Here is a 10309-nt window from a genome sequence, read left to right as displayed (position 1 = left end):
AAAACCTTAAAACCACCATAAAACCATTTCAAGAGCCATATAAAGTGTCGACTTGCAGGCATTTAATTGAACCCAAAAACATTATGCAAAAACGCTTAAAACCAACTCCTCGTCACCAAGAATAAAAGGAAAGAATGGTTCACTCAATGACTCTTCATTTGCATAAGGAAAACCTTAAAGTGTCTCTTTATTGTCTCTTGCGCATCGTGTTGTTTTTACTAACCTCTACTTGGTGTTTCTTGATGATGACCAACGCAAACGTGTCCTTTGCTGGCTGGCTGGCAAGCACGCACGCAAACGATGTAGTGTTTGGGGGGGGGGGAGGGGGGCGTGATGATGTCTCTGCGGAGTCTATCGGCTATTCGGCTAGCAGCGCTAGCGACGGCCGCCGCTTGGTGCTTCTCGGCTGGTCGCGCTCCACTGCTCTCGGCCGGGTAGACGATTCGCCGCAGGATGGATGGATCTGGACTGGATACCCTCTTTGAATGCAGAGTTTGACTGTCACTCCTCTCAGAATAATGAAGCAAGTTGTTCGATGTACAGATGTTTATTTTCAAAACACCGTCAAACTGGTGAACACATAAACAAAGAATCAGGACATATACACAAACACCAAAATGACAATAAACGTAACAGAAAAGGAGAATACACTGAAATCAAATGTACCTCTCTGGCTGCATAGGCATGAAAGGAATGAAGGGGGGGGTGGGGAATCCAAGTCCCAAAACAACTAGACAACTGAAACAATAAACACAAAACGCATCAGTGAAACTCATAACAAAAAGAAACAAACAACTTAAATATTGACAACCAAAGTATAAACATAACGTTAAAGTAACACAAACCTTGCCAACCGGCTACAGACACCCAACAGGTTCATGCCTCCTCTCACACAGGCGGCATGACTAGACTGTGGAAGCTAACAGTGCCTGAACTGGCGTCTTCCATATAAGGTGGCCGGAAGTGGCCGGAAGTGACGTGACCACAATGTCCGGTAGGTAAGAAATAAAATACAAAGTAGAAATAACCAAATAATATCGCGGCAGCCAAATTTGTTTCTGTTGTCCTGTAGAGACTTGAGTGTGTCACTCAGTTGGGCCTTTGGATCATACCTTAACACTGTCCAAGCTGTAGAAAGGAAGATAAAATCAGAAAGTCATAAAGAACAGCATGAGTGTGAATTAAACCTGGAAGGATTGGGTGTCATGTCAGTGCAGGTGCAGTGGGCAATGTTTAAAACGACACATTGTGCATGAGTAGGGTGAGGTTGTCTAAAGTCTGATTGGATCCTTTTTAATGGTTTTGGGATGGAATCTCGAATGTATTAAATAACTCCCACATGATCCCTAGTAATAAATAATAGGGCAACATTTGTCAAACATAGCTAAATATTGCTTGTAGATCTGCAAAAGATGCTTGGCAAGAGATTTGGTGTGGAGGAAAACTAGGGGGTAACAAATACAAACCCCTGGGGGACTCCGGTTGATTAAGTACATGGTTTAAAGCTATACTGTGTAAGTTGCTCAACTAGTGGTCAGTAGCTCTATAGCAAACCGCGGTCGCGTCTGCGTCTTTCGGACGTTTTTTTTTTCTTTTTTTTTTCTTTTCGGAGAAACGGACTCCTTCACCCGAGTATATGCTGTTGTTTTGTTGAGGCAAGCTACTTCCTGAGAAGTCAGCAAGATGCGCTGTGATTGGCTGGCAGTGTATAACCCTCGCTGTGATTGGCCGGTAGTGTATGATGACGTAATTTTTCCGCGAAAACCGGACCCCGGCGAGGATCACAGAAAACACATAAAGAGAAGGCTTTAGAAGCTGAAAATAACGGAGTGGGTGTTCTAAAACTTTAGCGATTTAACAGTTAGGACAATTTTAAGATTTGTTTTATAAAAAAAGTTACATGGTATAACTTTAAAGGAATAGTCTGAACGGAGTCTGTCTTTCTCTCGGTCCCCCGCTGTGCAATGATCACACTAGATTGTGTCTATTACTTAAATTATGTCACTCTGCAGCGTGATCAAATTAACATAAGAAAACATTATTTGACATGATTTTAAAGTTCCATTTATATTGGCTGCAGCACAATTGCTATTATGCCAAGCAAGGCCAGTTAGTTAAGCTGACAGGTGGGGTTAGCCAATCAGGGACCTACAGATATATGTGGATATCTGTATTGCCAAATGGCAATTCTTGTCTGTCAGAATTGGCATTTGGCTCTGTACACCGCACGGTTATGAGCAGGCCTGGAATTTCGTCATTTTAAGCCAAGGCCACTTGGCACTTGGCCTTTGGTGCTGTCCATTTCTTGAGGGCACAAAGGCCAAAAGTCAGGGCAGGAAGGCCAACAAATAAAACAAGATTTTGGTCCATTGAAAGAAATAATTGAATAAGGATGCTATTACATTTTATATGTAGACTATCTGCTGTGAAATAAATAAATTGTGCTATTTACAATGTGATCCATGCTCAGCCCTGCACCAAGCAAAGATACTGGATTGGTTTTAAAAATATAGACAAAAGACACTGGTGTCTGAGGAGGAGACGGAGGAGAAAGTGGTACAGTCAGCTGGGGCATTAAAGGACAACTTTGATTTGAACAGGGGTTCATATTTTAGATTGTAATTAGAGAAAAGAAAAAGTGATTGTTAAAATGTTTTCATTTACTTCATTCTATCGTTTTAGCATGTTTAGCGTGCTAAGACGTGGGGCATGCGTACTTATGGGGCATGCGTACAAGTGGCTAAATATGTATTTTTAGGCACAATAAGCCTGCGATTTATTTATTGCTATTTACAGTAACCCCAAAAGTCACATCTGTCCATGAAAGATTGCAGTGCCTTTTGGGAATGGGCTTATTCTGTGTAGAAATACATATTTAGCCACTTGTACGCATGCCCTCAGCCACTGAAATCGAAATCATTAAAATGTCTAAAACGATAGAAAGGAGTAAATTAAAACATTTTAACTCATCTTTTATATTTTTTAATTACAATCTAAAATATGAACCCTTGTTGTAAAAAAAACAAAGTTGTCCTTTAAGGCCACTGTGGCCTCAGGGAATGTCATTTTTTTGAGGGGCACAAGGTATTATGGAATACATAATAAAAGTCTTATTAACCAGAGTTTGTTATAAGCATCAAGTAGTATAATTGTTTCTCTTCTTGAGTTTGTTATAAGCATCAAGTAGTATAATTGTTTCTCTTCTTGAGTTTGTTATAAGCATCAAGTAGTATAATTGTTTCTCTTCTTGATTATGTTGAACCGTTTTTGTTATAAGAACATCCACAGATATGAATATTAAAATACATTCATTAATTTATTTGATTTTATCTTTTTAATGAAAGAAGGTCATACATACGTCTGGAAACTTTCTGAGGTTTGTTCTTCGGCTTGGTCCGAGGTTTGTTCTTCGTTTTGGATAATTGTCCTACAGGAAGTCATAAAGAACATCATGAATATAAATAATATCTGGAAGGAGTGGGAGTCAGAGTGGCAGACAATCTTTGATTCTTGATTCAAAATGGTGAAATTCCTCGAAAACTGGGAAACATAATTACGTAAAATAAATTCAACTCATTTCTCTCTGACTCTCTCGCACACACACTATGGCCCTCATTTATCAACGTGGAGCAGATCAAAATTTGGGCACACACCAAAATTTAGGGAAGTCTCAACATTTATAATTTCAACGTGACTTAGACGTTGGTGTAGGGTAGGATGAAATCTCACGTCAGGTTCTGAGGTGGTGTAGGATTGATCTTACACCTCTTATTCCATTGTAGACATGCGGGGCAGCAATATTTCTAACTAGTTGACTCATGTATCCACTCCAAAATGTATATTCAACACACTAATAAATAATCCCTGTGAAAACATAACATTTTATAAAAGCTTATAGCTGGCTCTCACTATCATAGACATGCACGCCGATTTTATTTCCAAGTTACAATGACAAGCAATTAAAATCTAGCGATATGGAAGCAATTTCTACTAATTCTACAATTTCTCTAAGTGCTTTAACAGTCTAAATCTTAAGATCACAGATCTGGCTCAGAACAAGCACATATACGAACGCATGCCAGAGCAGTGATCTTATACATTTTCGTGGACCGTGAGCCTCCAATTTATACAGTGACGCGAGTCCTTTTAAATATGGATAAATCCCGAAGGTCCAAACCTGGCTGTGCCCAGCCCAGCGCACGCACGCTGCAGATATTTGGGGGTCCACGTCCCACCGGGGAGAAGACCAGCCCGTGCGGGAAGAGTACATGATTGCAAGTCTAAGCACTCAAACGCGCATTGCGCTCGTCGCTGAAATTGGGTTAAATTAATATCCAAAACGTAACCGTGGGGTCTCTCAATTTATCCAGTAGCTACTGTACACTATGCTGGAGTTAATGATGAAAACCGGCGTGGCAAGAGCGCGTGAGTTCATGGCCATAGGATGCTTGTAACCAAATGAACGCGCTCTGTCTGCGCACGGCACGTATAGGCTATGGTTTAAAATAATATTCAAAAGTATTCATGGCAGTGACTTGTGTCGTTCATGTCGGCTGCAGTGCTATAGCCTCATCAAAGATTGTACCTTTGGTTAATCCCACGACTGCTGTGTAAACCAAAATGCTACTGTTCCAAGTAGCCTAGTTGCGTGTGTGGGTGTGTGCGTGCGTGCGTACATGTGTGCGTGGTCTGTGTGGGACGCGGACATGGGAGTGAACTTGAAGCGTGCAGAGTAAACGCTCTTCTATTGGCTTTCCTTTCGTTGTTGGGTCGTATTCAGGTCGTTCTAGTCGTAAAATCGGGGCCTTTCAAGAATAATTAAGGGTGTGTTATTTAAATTTCAGCCTGCGCATTTATCAACGCTGGGATCAAATGTACGCCAGGTGTGTCTGTTTAGGACGTGTTCGTAAATGCCACGCAAAAGTTGCCCTACGCAAAATTTGGTGAAAAAAATAGACCATTTATAGAATAGGAATTTAAACTTAAACAAATAGTCAGGCCACATACCTGTATAGTGTACACTGACTAAACTACACTTCTGGTCATATTTTATTGTACAATGCTCAGTTGTCACCAGAGCCGTTTTAATGTCAATGTCCGCCCCCCCCCCCTGCTTAGTTAAGCAGTAGTTGACCCTCAAAATGACCTTTTTACTAAAAAAGAAGAAAAAAAAAGTCACATTCCTTAGACAAAAATATTTTATTGTAAATTTACCCCTATTGATTCCGAATGGGGACCAAAATCAATGTGGGTCAATTTATTGTAATCAACTGCTCCTTTAACTGATGGGTCGGGTTAGCCAATCAGGGACATACAGAATAGATATCTATATTACCAAATGGCAATTCTGGTCTGTAAGAATTGCCATTTGACTCTGCACACCTCAGGGTTAGACCAAAGGGTTGGACATGTCTGAGTTATGCCAGGGGCAAATGTTGGATAATCGTTCTATAGGAAGAAACATCAAATCATAAAGAACATAATGAATATAAATAATATCTGGAAGGAGTGGGAGTCAGAGCAGCAAATGGTGAAACTCCTTGACAACTGGGAAACATAATTATGTAAAAATGTTTTACGTCATTTCTCTCTAAGGCCCCTATTTTGAACGACTTCTTATGTGTTAATATTACGGATTGGAATTTCAACTTGAAAATAGACAAGCCAGTGTGCACATATATAAAAAAATAAAAAAATAAACAGCACTCACCTGAGGCATCTGCAACCACTGCTTTGGATTGTTCTGAAATGAATAAAACAATATTCAAGTAATACATCATATTTAAATTGAAACAGAAACATGTGCGCTAACATAGAAGTTGGAAAAAAGCCCTTGAGTTGACTTTTCTTACCCGAAGTTAAACTTAAACTAGAAGTGAGGATGAAGTCTTTCTGTATAAATCAATGGTTCTCAACCTTTTTTGGGTCAGCAGCCCTCTATCCATTATCCAGGTTCCTTACCTCACACCTATATAACATGTAGGATGTTTCTGCTCTGAAAATTCATGTTTGTTTATTTAGTGTTGCTTTTAGTTTTTAACCCCTCTCATGGAATAACAGATTAAATGATGATAGAAATTCTAGCAAGACTACCATTGTTAATCTCTAGGCCCACCCTATAATACAGCCAATTGCCTACATGATATTAAATCCTTAGCGCAGTATTTACAATTTGTAATCAATTAGGATAAAAACATAACCCTCCAATTCTCTAGTTCCTGAGAAACATTTTTGCAGTTGATTTTTTTCAAAATATCCAGTGTAACTTCCACAGCATTGTCCTCAGTGAAAGTTTGAACTAATATGTCAGCAATGTCTGTTCTAATCTTCTATTGTTGTTTGACTTCTCTGGTCATTCTTTTTGCATAATTTCAGCAGGGGGCACCTTAGTCAGGGAATTTTAATAAAACCTGGGAATAACCAACCAAACAATTTCTTCACCAATGTGTTCATAAAGGTGTCTAGTAACATAATTATCTAACAAAAATTGAAATTCAAAATCCCTAGGAGAATCTTTGACAGCTAGGGCAATTCTGGGTCTCATTCACTTACTGTACTATAAGGGAAAAAAAAACACCCCCAAAAATATGCTTTACTGTAAGTAGCATGTTAGGGGTCTAACTAGGTGTTTTTAATTATTCCGAATCCATTGCAAGCATTTGTTTTGCACGAAAAATATTTATTGGGCCAAAAACAGACGCAAATAAACAATGGTTTAGTGATGAGTCATCACTTTTCACAAGGTGTATGGGGACCAGTAAGTGAATGAGACCCAGAATTACCCTAGCTGTCAAACATTGTGCTAGGGATGTTGAGTTTCAATCTTTGTTAGATATGTTACTAGACATTTTTATGAACACATTGGTGAAGAAATTGGTAAGGAATTTATTCCCATATTTGTCAGGTATTCTGCTAATTTTCCCTGACTACCGGTCCTGGCATCCTGCTGGCCTACTGGTCCAGGCACATACCACATACATGTAGGCTCAGTGTAGCCTAACAGTGTGTCACTGGTTTGATTCCTGACCCGACTACCTTTGCTGCGCGTCCCTCCCCATTTCCATCTACTGTCCAATCAATAAAGCCATAAAAGCCCCCAAACATATCTTTACACACACACACACACACACACACACACACACACACACACACACACACACACACACACACACACACACACACACACACACACACACACACACACACACACAGGTTTGCAATTGCTACTTTGTGGGGACATTACACATAGTCTACTATCTTTGTGGGGACATTCCATTCATTTTTATGCAAGTCCTGTGGCCTTACCCTAACCTCTATCCCTAAACCTAACCCCTAACCATAACCCTAAACCAAACCCTAACCCTAACCCTAAACCTAACCCTAACCCTTAACCTAACCCCTAAACCTAACCCTTGCCATGTGGGACACTAAAATTTGTCCCCACAAGGTCTTTTTCTCCGATTGTACTATCTTTGTGGGCACCTGTGGGCCCCCACAAAGATAGTATTGCAAACACACACACACACACACACACACACACACACACACACACACACACACACACACACACACACACACACACACACACACACACACACACACACACACACACACACATTCAAATAATACATCATATTTAAATTAAAACAGAAACATGTGAGGTGGAAAAAAAGCTGTTGACTCTTTTTACCCACAGTGAAACTTAAACTAGAAGTGATGGTGAAGTCTTTCTGTATAAATCAATGGTTTTCAACCTTTTTTTGGGCCAACTGCGCTCTATCCATCATCCAGGTCCCTTAACCCACACCCATTTACATTGTAGGATGTTTCTGCTCTGAAAATTCATATTGGCCTAATATAGTGTGCTTTTATTATTTAAAATCTCTTGGAATCACATGTTAAACTAGACTGTTTGAATCATGAGATTATTGGCCTAATTCAAAACAGTCCAGAATAATGGACACACACACAAATGTGCAAATGTTCAGAACGCTATATCTGATAATAACTATGTAAGCTATTTGTGTCTTAAGCTGACATGAAATAATAGCCTGTACAACACTCAACATAGGTGTATGTCCCGTAGAATAGGAATTTAAACTTGCAGGCCACATACTGTACACAAGATTAAACCACACTTCTGGACATAATTTATTGTATAATGCAACTAGACGTAAACCACACCAGTAACAGAATAATAATACGACAAGACAGACCATGCCAAGATGAACAGATCTACAACCAACATTGTTTTGCATCAGGTTGCTGGCTTGTACTGTAGATCTTTTTATTTTATTTTATTATTATCAAACATATAATTTTCCGAATGTCTGTCTGTCTGTCTGTCTGTCTGTCTGTCTGTCTGGGTGTCTGAGTGTCTGTCTGTCTGTCACAGCTTTTCTCCTCGGTGGCTGGAGCAATTGATCTGAATCCGCATCACCATTAGCATATGAACACACCTGACATAACTGTGAAGCCCGTTTGTCACTTTCACAAATCGTATGCTGTATATTAGCATTTTTATCGTGTATCTTTTCTGCATCTAGCATGAGGCAACATTTTTAACCAAAATCTTTGCTTCTGGAAGAAAAACAAAATGAGATTGAGATCGCAGATCGGGGTCCGCGGCCAAACATATCTTTTTGGGTTTACATGACAACGTTGGAACCGGGTTTGAGTAAAACAATTTTTTGCACTACAGTACTCCTACAGATTTTGTCCAAAAATCATGCAGATCGGTACACAGTATCTCTATAGCCATTAAACCAAACGGGTATTTCTTACATTGATGCTCCTACATATTATCATGCAAGCACCAGTTAAAGTTACTTTCCATCCCTCATATAGTGTGCACAGTGCACACCCCATAACCCACACACTGCACATAATTTCAGAGCTCATATCTTCTAACGGGTAAGGGCTAGTTATTATTTATTTTGTGTTGCAAGTGGCAAAGTCGTAGGACATATTAATTAGGTTTTGTTGCCGCCCCAGTCGTTTCCATCTTCTCCAACTCCATTCAACATGGAGGATTTACTGTGAAGCTGCCTAACATTATTACCCCAATAGACAAGCAACTAAACACCATTCACAGAATCTATGATTAATTAAGAACATTTGCACTTGATTATATTAAACCCTGGATGTTCTCTGAATTGCGAAACACTTGGGTCAATGATTAAACAATGGTAGAAATTCTAGTAGAAAGACTACTATCGTTAAACTAGGCCCACAACCTATAGCCTATTGCCTAAATGATATTAAATCCTTGGCTCAGTATTTAGAAATTGTAATCAATTAGGATTAAACACTTACCCCTCCAATTCTTTAGGTCCTTTGCAACATCATTGCAGTTGATCTTTTTCAGCATATCCAGTGTAACTTCCACAGCATCGTCCTCAGTGAAAGTTTGTACTAATATGTCAGCAATGTCTGTTCTACTCTTATTCTCAATTGAGTGTTTTCGAATTTTTGGTTCCTCTTTACGCTCACGCAAAGCACTGCAGAATTTCTCCAGATCAGTCTTCCCCAGATCTTCAAGGGCGTCTAAGATTGCCTCTTTAGTTGTTTTAGCGGCCATGTCCAAATGTAGTCTCCTTGATAACTTTTGACAAAATTGTCTGTGAGTAAACGGCAGATTAAATGGCGGACGTGTCAAGCAGTGAGTGCAAGTCAGACAGACAGACAGACAAACGGGTTTCTATCTAAATGGAACGCTTAAACCCTGTTTAAGACTTTTCAGAGCTGCAGTCTGTTGCAAAACACAACCAAGAGGAACCGTAAACGTTACCACAACCATGACTTCCTGTTTGACATAGATTGACCAACTGAAAACGTCCTTTTGTGTGTGTGTGTGTGTGTGTGTGTGTGTGTGTGTGTGTGTGTGTGTGTGTGTGTGTGTACCCCCATGTATTTGCAAATATAACGGCAAATACTCCAGACGTCATTGTGATTGATGAGAACAGCCTGTGCTTTTGATTCAAGTTTAGAGGAAGCTTTCCTTACTAAACAGGTTAAATACTAACCATTAGTACAAGCCATTATAAACCTAGGATAGGTCAGCTCATTGTTTTTATATTTGGCAGCCTGGGCCATGTCCACAGGCTGGTGGTCTGAGGATTTTGGGGTTGTCCAGGTATAAGGCAAAGCAGCTTGCCACATATTGCTCAATCTCCTCCATTATAGGCAGTCGATCTATTTGGAGAAGGAGGTGCTATTTGTACCCATAATTATTGTCCATGTATGACAGACTGAAATGTATGACCAATAATGACTGTGAATAAGCTCATGTGTTGATTCTGTACAGTCT

Source organism: Nannobrachium achirus, assembly GCF_963921795.1.
Source record: "Nannobrachium achirus genome assembly, chromosome: 3".
NCBI lineage: Eukaryota > Metazoa > Chordata > Actinopteri > Myctophiformes > Myctophidae > Nannobrachium > Nannobrachium achirus.
The sequence above is the reverse complement of the archived record's forward strand: the minus strand, read 5'-3'. Positions refer to the sequence as shown.